We start from the raw sequence: 18,881 nt of genomic DNA on the forward strand, positions 1-18,881 counted from the left end.
TGTTTCAGAGACCGAAGGCTGTGATCACTCTCCTTGCAATGCATCTGGAAACGGCCCCGGAAAGTTAGCTGGGGCAGTTGTAGGGGGTCATGGTGCTTACCCTGCCTGCTGTCCAGTGTCTGAAGACAGCAAATGTTTTCCTGATTTTTCAGGGTGTTGTTTTTTTTTTTTTTTTTTTGAGGCAGGAAAGTGAATCTATTTCCTATTAGCCCATATGGCTAGAAGTAATATGGCCGGTGTCTTTATTTTTAACTAAGATGAATGGCGAAATAGCTTCCTTTTCTTAAATACAAATGACATAAAAATATGAATTCTAGCCTTTAACACTACTGGAAGAAAGTTTCTCAGGTTTTTACCCCTAAAGTGATGCATATATTTGTCGATGGTACTCAATCTATAAACCGCATCAATTAAGAGTTGGTGCTGTGGGCTGGGGTCAAAGCACAGTGGTAGAGTGTTTGCCTACCATGTGTGAGGCACTGGGTTTGATGCTCAGCACCGTATATAAATAAATTAAATAAACGTCCATTGACAACTAAAAAAAAATATTTTAAAAAAGAGTTGAGTTGCAAAATTCAACTCCAAGTGGATCAAGGACCTTGGCATTAGACCAGATTCGAAGGAAAAGTAGGCTCAACACTCCTTCAAGTCAACTTAGGAATGCACTTCCTCAGGAACCTAAAGCAAGAAGTGAAACCAAGAATCAATAAATGGGATGCTATAAAGCTAAAAACTTCTTCACAGCAAAGGAAACAATAATGTGAACAGAGAGCCTGAGGAATGGGAGAAAATCTTTACCATCTGCACCTCAGAGCATCCATCCCAGGATGTACAAAGAAAAAAAAAATAAATGGGCAAAGAAACTGAACAAGCACTTCATGGAAGAGGAAATACAAATGGTCAAAAAAACTATGCAAAAAAATGTTCAACATCTCTAGCAATTAGAGAAATGCAAATTAAAACTATGCAGAGATTCCATCTTACTCCAGTCAGAACGGCAATTACCAAGAATACAAGTAAGGGTAAATGTTGGCAAGGATATGGGGGAAAAGGTATACTCATACATTGCTGATGGGATTGTAAATTGGTAAAACCACTGTGGAAAGCAATAAGGAGATTCTTCAGAAAACTTGTAATGGAACCACCATTTGATCCAGCTAACCCACTATTTGATATTTACCCAAAAAACTTAAAACCAGCTTTCTACAGTGATACAGCCACATCAAGGTTTATAGCAGCTAAATTCACAATAGCCAATCTATGGAGCCATTGTAGGTACCCTTCAACAGATGAATGAATAAAGAAAATGTGATATATATACAATAGAATATAACTCAGCCATAGAGAAGGATGAAATTATGGCATTTTCTAGTAAATGGATGCAACTGGAAAATATCATGCTAAGTGAAATAAACTAATCCCAAAGGCCAAATATTCTCTCTGATATGTGGATGCTAACTCACAACAAGGAAGGGTGGGGAGGGAAAAAATAGAAATCCATTAGATCAGAGGGGAATGAAGGGAAGGGAGTGAGGAGGGGAATAGGAAAGATAGTAGAATTAATCAGACATAACTTTCCTATCCTTGTATATAAATACCTGACTAGGGTAACTCCACATTATGTACAATCACAAGAATAGGGTCCTAATTAGAATAAGTGATACTCCATGTATACATTATGTCTAAAATGTATACATATGTCTAAAAAAACAAATAACAACAATAAAAATTTTTTTAAAGAATTCAAGATGCTAATATCAGGAGGAATAATATCAGGATCAATTTGCTAAATCTTGCTCCATGTCCTATCACTGGGGGAAAGAGGAGTTGATAGTTTTTTCCCTCACATAAGCTATTAATTTATTAATGTGTTTAGTTCTGTGAGGTATGAAAGTTTGGCTCTAACAAAGTACATATCCATAGCAATTAGCTTTTTTGAGAGGAATGCTAGTGTCTCTGGTTAATTTAGTTTGTTGATTTATTGTTACTGAACACATATTCAGAAGCTTCCCCAAGGAAAACCAGTGCTGGAGAAACAATTGTTGGGGACAAAGAAAGTATAGGTTTGTTAAAGATGTTAGCAACCTGGAAGGAGGAAGATGTTTTAATTTCCTGTTATGGTTTGGATGTGAGGTTTCCCTCGAAAGCTCACATGTGAGACAATGGAAGAATGTTCAGAAAAGAAATGACTGGATTATCAGAGCCTTAACCCAGTCAGTGAATTAATCACCTGATGGGATTGAGTGGTAACTGAAGGCTGGGATGTGGCTGGAGGAGTGGGACATTGGGGGTGTGACTTTGGGATGTATATTTGTATCTGGCAAGTGAAGTCACTCTCTCTCTCTCTCTCTCTCTCTCTCTCTCTCTCTCTCTCTCTCTCTCTCTCTCCCCCCCCTCTCCTTTCTGATCATCATATGAGCCATTTCCCTCCACCATACCTTGAACCCCAAGGAATGGAATCAACTGTCTATGAATTGAGACCTCTGAAACCATGAGCCCTCAAATAAATTTTTCCTCTTCTAATATTGTTCTAGTCAGGTCTTTTAGTCACAGTGGCAAAAAAGCTGACCAACACATTTCCCCAAAGAGGTTCCAAGTCTTTGGAGAAATGGAGAATATTTATAAGAGGGTCAGAGGCAACATGCAGAAACCAGCGTTTCACAGGAGCTTGAGTCTGTCAGTCTGATGTTTTGAAGCTGACTACAGATGAGTAACTCCTAGTGCCTGGCCTGTTCTTATCTTGAAGGCAAGATGCTCCAGAGTGCAGAGTAAACGTAGTCTCCTGGAAATGGGAAAGGGAACAGGAATAAAGCAAGACGATATTACTGATGACAATAGCTTGTTATAGTATCTTCAAAAATTACAAGGCTCCAGATATATATCAGTGGGAGAACACCCACCATCGATTTATGAGGAAAAAACAGTTAAAATGGAAGATCCAAACGACCTTAAAGTAGAAAAAAAAACTTGTAGAATACAACACGTGCAACATGTACCTAATTGATTCAAGGTTTAAAACAGGTAAACTTTATTTTTTTTACTAGATTTACCTTGTATCAGGCTGGGGATATAGCTCAGTTGGTAGAGTACTTGCCTTGCAAGCACAAGGCCCTGGGTTCAATCCCCAGCACAGAAAAAAAAGAAAAGCTAGATTTACCTTGTATCATAAACTGTCCCCGAAGATATCCATGTTCTAATCCTTAACCTGAGAATTTGCAGATATGATTAATATAGGAATCTGGAGATGGGAAGATTATACTGGGTAAAGCAAATATGCTATATGAAATTGCAATGCCTCTTATAAAAAGGAAGCAGGAGTTTTAGAGAAGATGTGACAAAAAAAGGAGTGGAAGGCTAGGGTGGAGAAAGCAGATGCTCTGATATTATACTTCCAGTTTTAAAGATGGAGGACCGAGCCAAAAATCCTAGGAATGAAGCTAGCTTCTAGAAGCTGGAAAGGTAAGAAAATGGATTATCCTCTGAGTATCCCCGAAGGAACACCTTGATTTTATTATGCCCAATCTCTAGAACTGTAAGATAATAAATTTTTGTCATTTTAAGTTTTTAAGTTTTGGGTAAACTTGTTACAGATGCAATATAAAATGAATACAGCAGGGGGCAAGGTTTGGTTGTGTCTATGCATGCCTCAAGTTTCTAACAGCAGCCCCTTCCTTCCCCTGACATCCTGCCCAACAGTTTTTGGCTTACTACAGCTTGAGCCTCTCTTTGGATATCAAGACCAGAAATATACTTACACCATGCACAGAAAGACAAAATTAAAGTTTCAACATACCACAAAATAGATTATAGAGGACTGAGCTATGGAAGGACAAGGGCCTCCCATTTGCCTTGCAGAGTGTTTCATAGATGATTAAATAAAAAAGCAAATGAACAAGTACAGTGTCTTCTGCCTGCAACTTGGTGTTGCAGATGAGAAAATGAGAATGGATGTATGGATTGTCACTCTGTTCTTCTGCCTTTCTGCTACTGGAAAACCAAAGTGCTGCTGTATATGGTTAAAAAAAGTCTTAGGAAAATGGATTTACACACATACATAAAAGTCTTTAAAGCTTGGGAATCCACAGAAACAATTTTGTTTTACAAATAATTTATACATATATGGTTACAGTGTATGATAAACAAACCTTTAAAAGACCAACATATTTGTTTTTTAGAGAGAGAGAGAGAGAGAGAGAGAGAGAGAGAATTTTAATATTTATTTTTTAGTTTTCAGCGGACACATCTTTGTATGTGGTGCTGAGGATCGAACCCGGGCTGCACGCATGCCAGGCAAGCACGCTACCACTTGAGCCACATCCCCAACCCAAGACCAACATATTTGGGTGAATTTATAAAGCAAAGTCTCAATCTAATAGCATTTTCAATTTTTTCTTATTTGGACAAACCAAAGTAGTGATCCCAAGCCTTATTTTATTTCTCTCTGCAATAAATAGATTCTACTTAGCATTATCTTCTCCAACTCCATCCATTTACCTGCAAATGCCATGATTTTATTCTCTCTTATTGCTGAATAATATTCCATTGTGTATATATGCCACATTTTTTATCCATTCATCTACTAACGGGCATCTAGGTTGGTTCCACAGTTTAGCTATTGTGAATTGTGCTGCTATAAACATTGATGTGGTTGTGTCCCTGTCAATCCCCCCCAAAACAAATGCTGAATGTTTTCTCTGATATAAGGTGACTGACTCATAGTGGAGTAGGGAGTGGGGAGCCTGGGAGGAATAGATGAATTCTACATAGAGCAGAGGGGTGGGAGGGAAAATGAGGGGGCAAGGGGTTAACAATGATGGTGGAATGTGATGGACATCATTATCCAAAGTACATGTATGAAGACACAAATTGGTATGAACATACTTTATATACAACCAGAGGTAGGAAAAATTTTGCTCTATATGTGTAATATGAATTGTAATGCATTCTGCTGTCATTTATTTTTTAAAAATCATTATAAATATATAAGTAAATAAGTTTAAAAAATAAAAGTAGTTAAGCACAGAGTCTACAATAAAGGCAAAATTTTAGCCTGAAAAGAGAATGCATCTCCACATCATGTACAACCATAAGAATGGGAAATTATACTCCAGGTATGTGTTAAATGTCAAAACACATTCTACTGTCATGTATAACTAAAAAGAACAAATAAAAAAATTAAATGGAAAAAATAAATGTATATAGATTTTATAATGCATGCTTCTGTAATTATTTTTCATATCAATAAGATTTAATAATGGGACATTTCACAAGTCCTGCTTGTTTCCAATTGCTATGAAATGTTTCCAATTGCTTCTATCTTGAAACTGGCATAATTCAATATAGCCTAAAGTGGATATTTTTATTAATCCAAATATGCCTTCTATTTTTTAAGTAGAAAAGAGTGCCAAGCTTTGACCAATCCTAAAAAATATAGCTTTATTTATCAAAGTTACCATTATGATGTCTATATGTGTAATTAACGCTCTTTTTTCAAGAGTAATTCACAGAGTACTTGTTGAAAGCCAACTACATTTCCAGCTCTAGAAAGAACATGACAAGACAATAAGCTCTGCCTCCAGAGAGTTCATCATTTAAATCAAGCAATGATTCTGAATCACAGTGAGCCTTCATTTCACCTTTCAAGATGTGCACAGATACTGATTTCCTACAGAAGGTAAAATAAAATCTTTCATTATGCACATCATTCTTTGTACTGTTATAAGGGGTATTTTTAGATCTCTATGTTGAAAAGGCCTATACTTTGCTTTCTCTAATTGCCTTCTGTGACTATTCAAGTATTTCCTTTTCCCTTTCAGTTTTCTACATCATATACTCTGTAGCTCTATCCAACCAGCTGCTTTTTCTGTGACACTTTGTGATGGTTTTATGTTCCTCTTTACCATTTTTTGTTGTTGTTGTTGTTGCTTTCCTCCTTGCAAGAACCTGGCCATCCAGGCTTTCTCATCTTCCCTTACTTGGATTCTTATCCACTTGGATGAGAAATATTAGCACTTCCTTAAAAATCAGGTCTTCAGATAGGCACTCTACCAACTGAGCTATATCCCCAGCCCGATTTTTTTTTAATATTTTATTTTTTAGTTCTCGGCGGACACAACATCTTTGTATGTGGTGCTGAGGGTCGAACCTGGGCCGCACGCATGCCAGGCAAGTGCGCTACAGCTTCACACGGCGTCTGATAGAAGAAAAAGTTGGCTATGATCTACATACTGTGGGGTCAGTCTCCAAATTCCTCAATAGGACACCCATAGCGCAAGAGTTAACAACTAGATCAACAAATGGGACTTACTCAAACTAAAAAGTTTTTTCTCAGCAAAAGAAACAATAAGAGAGATAAACAGGGAGCCTACATCCTGGGAACAAATCTTTACTCCACACACTTCATCTAGAGCCCTAATATCCAGAGTATACAAAGAACTCAAAAAATTAGACAATAAGATAACAAATAACCCAATCAACAAATGGGCCAAGGACCTGAACAGACACTTCTCAGAGGAGGACATACAATCAATCAACAAGTACATGAAAAAATGCTCACCATCTCTAGCAGTCAGAGAAATGCAAATCAAAACCACCCTAAGATACCATCTCACTCCAGTAAGATTGGCAGCCATTATGAAGTCCAACAACAACAAGTGCTGGAGAGGATGCGGGGAAAAGGGTACACTTGTTTATTGTTGGTGGGACTGCAAATTGGTGCAGCCAATTTGGAAAGCAGTATGGAGATTTCTTGGAAAGCTGGGAATAGAACCACCATTTGACCCAGCTATTCCCCTTCTGGGTCTATTCCCTAAAGACCTAATACGAGCATGCTACAGGGACACTGCTACATCGATGTTCATAGCAGCACAATTCACGATAGCAAGATTGTGGAACCAACCTAGATGCCCTTCAATAGATGAATGGATAAAAAAATGTGGCATTTATACACAATGGAGTATTACTCTGCATTAAAAAATGACAAAATCATAGAATTTGGAGGGAAATGGATGGCATTAGAGCAGATTATGCTAAGTGAAGCTAGCCAATCCTTAAAAAACAAATGCCAAATGACTTCTTTGATATAAGGGGAGTAACCAAGGACAGGGTAGGGACGAAGAGCTTGAGAAGAAGATTAACATTAAACAGGGATGAGAGGTGGGAGGGAAAGGGAGTGAGAAGGGAAATCGCATGGAAATGGAAGGTGATCCTCAGGGTTATACAAAATTACATATAAGAGGAAAGAAGGGGTAAGAGAAGAATAATACAAGTGGAAGAAATGATTTATAGTAGAGGGGGTAGAGAGAGAAAAGGGGAGGGGAGGGGAGGGGAGGGGAAGGGGGATAGTAGAGAATAGGATAGACAGCAGAATACATCAGACACTAGAATGGCAATATGTAAATCAATGGAAGTGTAACTGATGTGATACAGCAATCTGTATACGGGGTAAAAATGGGAGTTCATAACCCACTTGAATCAAACTGTGAAATATGATATATTAAGAACTATTTAATGTTTTGAACGACCAACAATAAAAAAAAATCAGGTCTTCAAAGAAATACAATCAATCAACAAATATACAAAAAAAGTTCAACATCTCTAGCAATTAGAGAAATGCAAATCAAAACTACACTGAGGGGCTGGGGTGGTAGGTCAGTTGTAGAGTACTTGCCTAGCACATATGAGGCACCAGGTTCAATCCTCAGCACCAAATAAATAAATAAATAAATAAAGCTATTATGTTCATCTACAACTAAAAACTAAAACAAAACACTACACCAAGATTCCATCTCACTCCAGTCAGAATGTCAATTATCAAGAATACAAGCAACAATAAATGTTTGTGAGGATGTGGGGGAAAGGTACACTCATACATTGCTGGTGGGACTGCAATCTGGTGCAACTACTCTGGAAAGCAGTATGGAGATTACTCAGAAAATTTGGAATGGAACCACCATTTGACCTAGTTATCCCATTCCTAGGTTTATACCCAACAGACTTAAAATCAATGTACTATAGGGGACGTAACCACCACAATGTTTATAGCAGCTCAATTCACAATAGTTCCACTATGGAACTAACCTAGATGCCCTTCAACAGATTAATAGAAGAAAAAATGTGGTATATATACACAATGGAATATTACTCAGCCTTAAAGATGGATGAAATTATGGCATTTGCCAATAAATAGGTGGAGCTGGAGAATATTATGCTAACCTAAATAAGCCAATCCCAAGCAATTAAATGTCAAATGTTTTCTCTGATATGCAGATGCTAATTCATAATAAGGGGTGGGGAAGAACAAGTGAAGGGAGGGGAGGGGATATGGGGATAGGAATGATAGTAGAATGAATCCAATATTATTACTCTATGTACATATAGGATTATATGCCCTGTGTAATTTTAAATCATGTACAACCAAAATATGAGAAGTTATATTCCATTTTTGTATGATGTGTCAAAATGCATTATACTGTCATGTATAACTAATTAGAACAAATAAAAAACATTTAAAAAATCAGGTCTTCAATATGTAATTCATCAGAATTTTTCATCAGTATTTCTTTAAGTTTTGTTATAATCTTCAGATCTTCTCTGTAATAATACTCTCTTCCTGAAAGCTATTCAGAAATACTATCCTCCAAAAGACAATGGTTTCTAGAGGATTTCTGTCTCAAAAGATATATTAATATAGATTGATTTAAAAATCCAATATTTTGTTCTTTGATATTAAATTAAAATTTATATAACACATGAATTTTGAAACTTAAAAACCTCAATGATAAAGTATCAAGATAGTTAACCATCAGATATGTCTGTGCTGTCATTATAAAGTATACATTTAGGAATCAAACTATGAGTCTGTAGTCAGATGCTATCTAGCTAACTGCCATCTGTAATTCATAATTTTTTTACATTTTTAACTCAAATACAAATATATAAGATTCAGTAAATCTTAATTTTCTGAAAGTTCTCAGGAAGAATTATTATAATCATCCTCCAGTTTAAAAAAACACTGTTGGATAATCTATTTTCCACAAATAACTCCCTATTTGTGTTGCAACATGATAATCAACCACTCTATACCCTTCTGTGGGGTCAGTACCCTTTACTTACAGGCATTTCCTATTTCCTCTTCACCTGAAGAGCATGAAAAAGAAGGGACAAGAGTCCACCTTTCATTGTTTCATTGGCTCTTGGTGTTTTCATAATGTTTTAAATGCCTGATTTCAGTTTTACAACAGCAAACATACCAATATTTATTCTGAAAAGTAATCATATGTTCCAAGTAGCAGATATTAACAACTTTCAACACAATCTCTAGGAATAATTCTCTAGGAATACATCCTGAATATGCTTTAGAAAAACATTTCTAGCAGTCTGTGCAGAATTTTTTTTTGTTCCATCATTGGTAATAATTGCACTTGCTGCAACAGGAACTTTAAATTCTTCTGCTGCAAATTTTAAGACACTGTGAAAGGTATACTCTCAGGAACACTAAGTACTTTGTATGGCAGCTGTGGGTCCAATGTCAGTGTGATCTTAAAGGAAACCTTCAACATGGAGAAGCTGGTCTGGACAGACACCCCATTATGATTTACATGTGGTTTCCCCCAAAACATCACATATGAGACAATGCAAGAAGATTTGGAGGAGAAATGATTGGGTTATAGCCTCAACCTAATCATCGAGTTAATCCCTGATGGGATTAACTGAGTGGTAACTGGAGGCAGGTCGGATGTGGCTGGAGGAAGTGGTATATTGGGGACGTGGCAATGGGGTATATATTTTCTTTCAGGAGAGGGGAGACCTGTCTCTCTGCTCTCTGATCTTCATGTGAGCTGCTTCCCTCTGCCACACTTTTCTGCCCTAATATTCAGCCTCACTCAGGCCCCGAGGAATGGAGCCGGCCTTCTTTGGACTAAGACTTCTGAAACCTTAAGCCCTCAAATAAACTTTTCCTTCTTTACAATTGTTCTGGTGGGTCTTTCAGTCACAGAAGCAAAAAAGCTGACTAAAACACACTCCATACCAACTTGGTTGACTAGCACAACTACCTCTCTTATTAGTGTTCTTACTGATAATGTCAGAAAAGACTCCAATTACAGGTAATGTGTGTCAATATACTCTGGGTTCTGCTGAATGTAATTTTCCTGGGTAACTTTGAGACATTTTGAAGGAGCTCTTCCTCCTCTTCAATATGTTGAAAATGTGATAAGAAATATTTGATTTAATATGTAGAAAAATAAGGAAAAGTTTAAATTATTTTAATTTTAATGATCTGAAAATCACATTAGATTGTAATTGTGTTTTTTTTTAATTATAGGTGATAGAGAACTCAGTTTATGAACATTTTTTAATAAGAGCTCAGGAGAAGGGCCAATGAAGGGCAAAGACTTTAAAAGGAAAAGCAGGTATGTATGCTCTCTGTCAGCTCTTTTAAAAAATAAAAGAATTGTTACTTGGAGGAGATATCCATAATTCCATTCTGCACTAAGGCTCACTTGCTCAAATAATTATTTGGCCACGCAGGAAAAAATTACATATATGATTTCCATCTGCCACAGAAAATTGTTCTTATTGTAGTTGAACTGTAATGTACAATTTTCTAAAATCTTTTTGGTCCTAAAAGTCTCATTTGTCTCTTTTACATGACACAGGCTCTCCTGATAAACACACTCTCTCTCTCTCTCTCTCTCTCTCTCTCTCTCTCTCTCTCTCTCTCTCTAAGCAGCCACTGCCCATTCTCTAAGATCCACCACAAACCTAATACAAACTGTAGAATGTGCTAAGCATCTTATAAGCATTGAATTGCCAACTTTGATAATAAAAGAAGAAACAGTAACACTGAGAGGTTAAATAAATTAACTAAGTTTATATGTAGAGTAACTGATAAATTCTTTCTCCTCCAGGGTGTAGCTTTCCTTAACCATCCTATAAGTCATTAATCTTCCTTCCCAGAATTCCTGCAATTCTCTTATGAGTAGTCCCATGCAATTTAGGGCTTACTTGTGCTCTTCCTCTTAGTAACTCTGGTTTCTTCATACATAGTAGTCTTCATACATGTCAAAATGTGAAGTCACTTTTTAAAACTAAGAGTATACACTGTTCTTATTTAATGTTAAATTGATGTACATTTTAGCCTCTCCTCCTTTCCTCTATTCACAAGCATATTAATATTTTAAAGAAAGAGTGCAAGTATTTTCTTCATGTTTAGAAGAAAAGCAGTTATCTAAGATCCCCAAATTCAGTATATTCTCAATCCCATCAAACAAAATACCACCTTTTTATAGCAGATATCTCTAAAACAGTCTTTACTTTCTTGAAATGAAATTCACAGGTAGTATAACCCACCTACACACATAAATAGAAAAACTCAATATAATTTAACTTTATGAAAGAAAAATAAAAGTAACTTATAGTGTTGTCTGTTGTAATATGTAAAGGCATTAACATGTCTACACTATAAGAAATGATAAAGTAGTGAGCAAGTTACACCTGTTGATACAATAGCTATGGAGGGAGATTGATACAGGTTATGTCTTGCTATGGTTCAAGATACCTTGGTTATGAGGTTTTATGAAATGGTAACCCAATTTTGGTTAAGTTCTGGAAAAGAAAAAAAATGCTCCCTTAGATTGCCACTATCCTATAACTCTTCCATAGGAATGTGTTTTTAATTTTAAATGCTTGCTAGGTATGGTATTCCCATTGACTTTCACTAGAGGGAGTAATTGGTCTTTAAGAAAAGTGTTGGGTCTAGTCTATGGAGGAAGAACTATGGAAAAGTTTTTTGCTATAAATTAAACATTCTTATAATTTACATTGAAACATCACTTATTCCCACTAATCAGCAATTGTTACAAAGTAGTTTTCTCAGACAGCTTTGGGTTTTTGATGAATATATATATATATATATATATATATATATATATATATATATATATATATATATATAATCAGCTATGTTGATCACGCCACATCTCATAATTTTATATATATATACAATTATATATATATATATATATATATATATATATTTGTAGATGGAAATAATACCTTTGTTTAATTTATTTATTTTTATATGGTGCTGAGGATGGAATCCAGTGCCTCACACATGCCAGGCAAACATTCTACCACTGAGCCACAACCCCAATCCCATGGCTTCCAATATTTAAATCAAGCCAAAGGATCTCATATGTCTGCCTACTCTCATAAGTTGCCAACCCAGTCATGCAGCTGGTTCAGGTTCAAGCTCCACTACTCACCAGCTTTTTACTCTGAATAAGTCACTTCATCAGTTGGAGCCAGTTTCCTTACAGATAAAATGATAATTATTATGCATATTTTATAAGCCTATTATGAAGACTAAATAAGATATGTGTATTCAGCATTATAAGTTTCAATGAATGGAAGATTATAGAATTTTGTGCTTACATATACATACATTAAAATTAAATTACTATGTAAGGCAACAATAAGTAAATAGGTGTTCAGAGAAGAAAAACATCCATGAAGATAAGAATAGTCAGTGAAAGCTTCATGGAGGAAATGAGGCTTCACTTGAATCCTGCTTTGTATAAGAATTGAATAGCTTGAGAAAGAGATGGCGAATGATGACACAGTAATCATACTTGTCTACTGTTCCAGCTAGTGCAACATGCATTGTACCCCATACTAACATGGTAGCCACTACCACACATGTATTTATATTTAAATTAACCAAAATTAAATAAAATGAAAAATTCAGCTCATCACACTAGCTTAATTTAAAGTACTCAATGGCAGCATCTGACTAGTGTCAGCTGTGTTGATCACGCCACATCTCATCATAATAGAGTTCTGTTGGACATTGTTGTTCTGGATAAATAGTATCTTCAGGTGTTGAGGAAATGGTGTTGCTAAAACTAAAATGCTTTACCACAGAGAATGGCAGGCACACATTTTATAAAGTGCTTTGTAGAGCCAAAAAAAATCTTTTTAAAATTCATGATTTTAGTTAACATTTTTGAGCAAAAATTGTGTGTCTTTATTATTGCAAAGAGGTATTCTAACTAGAGGTACTTATCCACTAGCTCACATAATATCAAAGAGATATTCAAATATTATGTTCCTTCACTATAAAACTTATAAATTTAAAATAAATTACAAAGATGTCTCAGCCATTACTCTTCAGAGCTAGAGAAATAAAAGATAAATTCATCAAATTCATAAAACATTAGTTGAAAATTTTTGTGTAATTGCATTAGTTATTAAGTAATCAATAAAATGTATGGTAGGAGGGACAAATCCTTTAGTAAAGTAAGAGTCGAATAAAATAATTCAAATGAAAATAATGTATGTAAAACAATCATAGAAATAATTATATAGATATTTAAAAGTCACTATGACTCATAGTTATTTGTTTAGTATAATATCAAAAATTGACAGTCAAGCCATTTAATAAATATGGCTTTTATATGTGAAAGCATCTCAAAAACCCTAAGGTTAAGAAATTTTATATATAGAAAAAATCTCTGTATTTTATAGATTGTATAAAATTTAGATTAGTAGTTAAAACTCTTCAGACATTGTTCCCATGAATTTGTGTTTGTCACCATTCATTAAAACTCCAGAGCTCATGTATAATCTTATGAAAATACCAGCAACTTTGTAAAAATGTGAGAGCAGTCCAAGGGTCAAAGAGCCGTTTTAGAACGACCAGACATTCATACTAAAAAAAAAAAAAAAAAAAAAAAATAGCCTTCTAGTTTTAAAGCAAAGTTTATCAAGGTCATTTAAAACTTTCCAAATAAAAATTAATTCAAAATTAATTCAAAAATTAATTCAAAAAATTAATTCAAAATATATTCTGATATCTAACTTGAAACTTTTGTTGTCATTAACACTTCATCTGTTAGCTGAGCGTTCTGTCTTATGAATTCTTTGGATTTCAGAGTATATTACATCTTTCTTTGGTCTGTTAGCAAGCCATTCTATGCCCATCTGTTTTAAAAATGTACAAGGTTGATATGGAAAGAGACCATCATTCATTCATTCAATCACTAATGGAAGAGTCTGTGCTTATTAAATCTTAATACATAATGGGTACTGTGTTAAATGCTTCCCATGTATTATTTTACTCAGTTATCTCATCCCTCCATGACATAGGTAATATTAACTTTATTATAAAAAATTAAGATATCTCAGATGAAGTGACTTGTCTATAGTTACATAAGTACTTAATAATGAAGTGTGGATATAACACCAGTTTGTCTGATTTTAGATTTCTTCCTACTATACCATGTGCTTTTCTGATTTCTTAAAATCTTTGGCAATAACAGGGGAACCCAAGGATGACTGCTACCTCTTTCCTGATGACATCTTTCTCCAGGGTCTGTATGCTTAGTGCTTAGCACTCAGAGATTCCCTTTGTAGTGTTTGGCTACATCAAATGATTCCACCCTGAAGACTAGCTTGAACAGTCGTGAAAACTTTAATGATAATTACAGTGTATTGATCTAAGCAGAACATACAGCTTTTAGGAAGCAAGTGCCCTCAGTGGAAGCATTATTAAATGTGAGACACATTTAAGAAACAATATCTAGGGGGCTGGGAGTGTATTTCCTAGTATGTGTGAGGCCCTGGGTTTAATCCCCAGCACAAAAAGAGGGAAAAGAGGAAGGGAGGAAGGGAGAAACACTTGCTGATATTTCTAATTAACAATATTTCCAGATTCTCATCCTTGGGGTTCAGAGATATCATTTGCTGGTGAATTGACTCAAGGAAAGAATTCTACAAATTAGTATTTCATTGGTTTTCACTATGCCATAGTCAGTAGGAATTTTTAAAAATTAAGGTTTTGGTTTTTAATTCCTTTTTTTTGGTTTTTAATTACTTTTTTAAATCAAGGAATACATAAAGTCCAATTTGGAAATAATTCTAATTCCTCCTGAGAAGAAGAATGGAATCCGCATCCTTTCCACTTAGGATGTCATATACCCACATTCCATCACCCAATATTGGAAACATTTCCCTAATCCCTAAAGCTGAGAGAAAACAGTTTTCTCCTCTCTGTAAAAGAGAAACTTTTTCTAGCAGAATCTCAGTGAAGTTGCTGATTAAATCCTGATCCTAGAGTCACATTATTAATATAACAAGAATAGAGCACCAATTCTAAGTTTCCCTAATTTTCTAACCATCACTATGCTCTACAGTGTAATTGGTAACACAGAAGATTGGAGGCACAGAACTGGGACTTGACCACCGTGTATGTTCTTCCCAAACTCTATAAACTCAAAACATAACTGTTGGTGCTAATATATGGGAAAAAAACAACAGTTATGTGATGTTGTACAAAAATATGAAATATGTGGCTGCTCTTCAGTTGGGAGTATGGCATTGTGAAGAAGATAGATACAGAAACAAAGGATTATAATACCAGATGATAAATATAGCAATAGAAATGAGAACAAAGGGCTTTAGATGCAAAGAGGAGAAAGTTTGTATGGCCATAATTGATAAGAGAGCTGGGTAAGAAGTCCTAATAAGAACAGCAAGATTATAACAGGATGAGAGAGTGAATTCAAGACTGATAAAATACCTTGAGTGAAAACCAGACACAAGCAGGAGCTCAGTCAGCTTGGGGAAATGGCTGAAAGACAGGATCATTAGTTGGGGTTAAGGTCAGGTAAAATGGACTGTGATGGTTACATACCTTTTATTATATACTATTTCTGTATATAATGAACTATAATGTACTAAATATTATTATACATCCATTTATTAATCATGTGGACATTAGAAGATTTCAGAGGTTTTTTAGCAGGGAATTGATGTGCATTGTATGACAAAATTAAGTCAATTATTATATGGAAGTTGGTTTGAAAGTTATATAATTAATTATACACTGGGATATCTGTGAAATGTCAAAATTCAGGCAGATTTGGTGAGTGTATCTTTAGGAGTGTGGTTGGTAACAACAAAATATTTCAGAGAAATCATGAAAGAAGAGATTAAAAAATAGATATGAAGGTGGGAAATAAGGAATTGAAGATTGATTTTTTTTAATTTAAGACAAAAGGGATGGGTGAAAATTTAATTCAGTTACAAAAATAGGCAGAGGATCTGTCTATGATGGAAGGGGAGAGATCATGAATTAAGTTATAGATTAGGAGAGTTTCATGATTCAGGGGAACTATCACAAAGTAGATTTGGGCATTTTCAAGTTAAGAGAAGAGTGAGGTCAACAGATCTTGAAGTTTCTAGTGTGCTTGAAACTATCAGAGAGGATAAGAATAACACTCATGTAGAGACAGAAAGTAGAAGTAAAAGAGCCCCAAATAGTACTGTGGGGAACACTGACATAAAAGCAGTAGGTGATATAGGAAAAACAGAGGAAACTGAGAAATTTCCACTGGAGCTAGGGAAAGAGTTTTGTCCTCCTAGGTAAGGAAGGAATGCACTTGAGGAAGTAAGGGTTCAAGGGATACAGCCCTGTTGAATGAAAAGTTAGAGAAGAAATGTTCCTGAGTAAGGAAGTTGTGTGGGTTTAGGTACCTGGAGAAAGAACAGTTTAAAAGCATATCAGGACAGAAAGGTTATAGGGTTTGAAGAATTAATGATAAATAAAGAAAGTGCAAATGGCATGTGAGACCAATTTTTTTTTTCACAATTAGCACAGAAAAAAAAAAGACTAGTTGACAGATTCAGACAGATTCAGGGTTGATGCAAGAAAGAGGCAAGAGATGCAGGGAGAAGCAGTGTTGTGGAGCAGAGTAAGGATCCAATTACTTTATTTGGAGTGATGAGAAAACATACAAAAATAGGGAAACAAACTAAATATCAATGAGTAAAAGAAAAGCTGGGGGCTGGAGTTGTGGCCCAGCGGTAAAGCGCTTGCCTAGCATGTACGAGGCCCTGGGTTCAATCCTCAGCACCACATAAAAGTAAATAAGTAAAATCAAGGTATTGTGTCCAACTACAACTAAAAAATAAGTATTTTTTTTTAAAAGAAAAGTTGGATAAATTATGGTATGTTCCTATACTGACTATTATGTAACCTTTAGAAAGAGTAAAATGGATCCAACGTAATGACTTGAAAAAGTAACTATATTAAATTAGAAAACTATAAGAGAACATTGCAAGACAGGTGCGATGGCACACATCTGTAATTCCAATGACTGGAGATGCTGAAGCAGGAAGATTGAAAGCTCAAGACCAGCCTCAGCAATTTAGTAAGACCCTCAGAAACTTAGTGAGATCCTGTCTCAAAATAAAAAATAAAAAGGGCTGGGGATGTAGCTCAGTGGTAGAGTCCCCTGGGTTTTATCCCCAGTACAAAGAAAGAAATAAAGGAAGAAAGAAAAGAAAGAAAGAAAAACAAAATATTTTCCAATGAAACATTTAAGAAAACTATCTCATACAGTCTTGAAATAATTTAACCTTACAAATCAAATATAAAGTTCAAAAGAAGAATACAGCATTAACATATTTGCTTTGATAACTTGTGCAACTAGTATTTGAGACTGAAACAGAGTTCTAGATGGATTAAGGATTTTTTTCTTTTAAATTTAGGAAAGAGGCCAGTATTAGTCTAAAAAGTAATTTTAAACTGCTGAAATTCAGTCAGAATCTTTTTTGGGGGGGAAGTGGGGTAGCAGGGATTGAATTCAGGGGCACTTGGCCACTGAGCCACATCTCCAGCAATATTTTGTATTTTCTTTAAAGACAGGGTCTCACTGAGTTGCTTAGCACCTCACTTTTGCAGAGGCTGGCTTTGAACTGAAGATCCTCCTGCCTCAGCCTCCCCAGCGGCTGGGATTATAAACGTGTACCACCACTCCCAGGCAGTCAGAATTTTAATTTTTGGGGAGTAGGTGTCTGTATTATGGACTGTTTTAGTTGTTTTAAAAATTATCTAGATGCAAACTTGTTGATCTATTTGGTAGCATTTCTCTTATCTAACACTTATTTTTAAGGATATATGGAAGATATGGCATTGTCATCAAAATAGACATGAAGGCAAATGGAATAGATTAGAAGACATACTTACAGATATCTGATACTTGACAAAGATGCCAAAAATATATGTCAAAGAAAACATAGCCTTTTAACAAATGATGCTGGGAAAACTGAATATTCATATGTAGAAGAATGAAATGAGATCCCTATCTCTTACTCTGCACAAATCAAAATGAATCAAAGACTTATTAATTAGACCAAAAATTTTGCAACTGCTAGAAGAAAACATAGGGTCAACACTCCATCATTTTGGTGCCAGCACCCCTTCCTTCAAAAGACCCATAAAGCTCAAAAAATAAAGCCAAGAATCAGTAAGTGGGATGCCATCAAAGTGAAAAACTTCTGCACAGCAAAGGTAACAATTAAAAACATGAAGAGAGAGCCTACAGAATGAGAGAAAATCTTTGCAAGCTGTTCCTCCGACAGGGGATTAATATCCAGAATATATAAAGAACTTAACAGCACCAAAAAGCCCAAATAATCAATAAATGGGAAAAGAACCAAGAAGAAATTTCTCAAAAGAAGAAATATAAATGGCCAATAAATATAAAAAATGTTCAAAATCTTTAGCAATCAGGGAAATGCAAATAAAAACTATACTAATATTTCATCGCACTTTGGTCAGAATGACAATAATCAAGGATGCAAATAATAAATGCTGGTGTGGATGTAGGGGGAGAGGTACTCTCATGCATTTTTGGTGGGATTGCAAATTATTACAACCACTCTGGAAAGCAATGTGGAGATCCCTCAGAAAACTAAGGATTGAACCACCATATGACCCAGCTCTCCCATTCCTTGGTATTTAACCAAAAAAAAAAAAACCCTAAAATCAATATACTATAGTGATACAGCCACATCAACGTTTATAGCAGTACAAT

General features: G+C 35.3%; 1 pseudogene across 1 annotated transcript; it reads right to left on the reverse strand.

Annotated features, from left to right (window-relative positions):
* Positions 1–9,296: 9,296 nt before the first annotated feature.
* LOC308650042 (ubiquitin-fold modifier 1-like) lies at positions 9,297–9,560 on the reverse strand (annotated as a pseudogene). Its single transcript has one exon. The product of its transcript is annotated as a ubiquitin-fold modifier 1-like (transcript).
* Between the last annotated feature and the right edge of the window lie 9,321 nt (positions 9,561–18,881).

Source organism: Spermophilus citellus (genome assembly GCF_964194105.1).
Source record: "Spermophilus citellus genome assembly, chromosome: 5".
Classification (NCBI taxonomy): domain Eukaryota; kingdom Metazoa; phylum Chordata; class Mammalia; order Rodentia; family Sciuridae; genus Spermophilus; species Spermophilus citellus.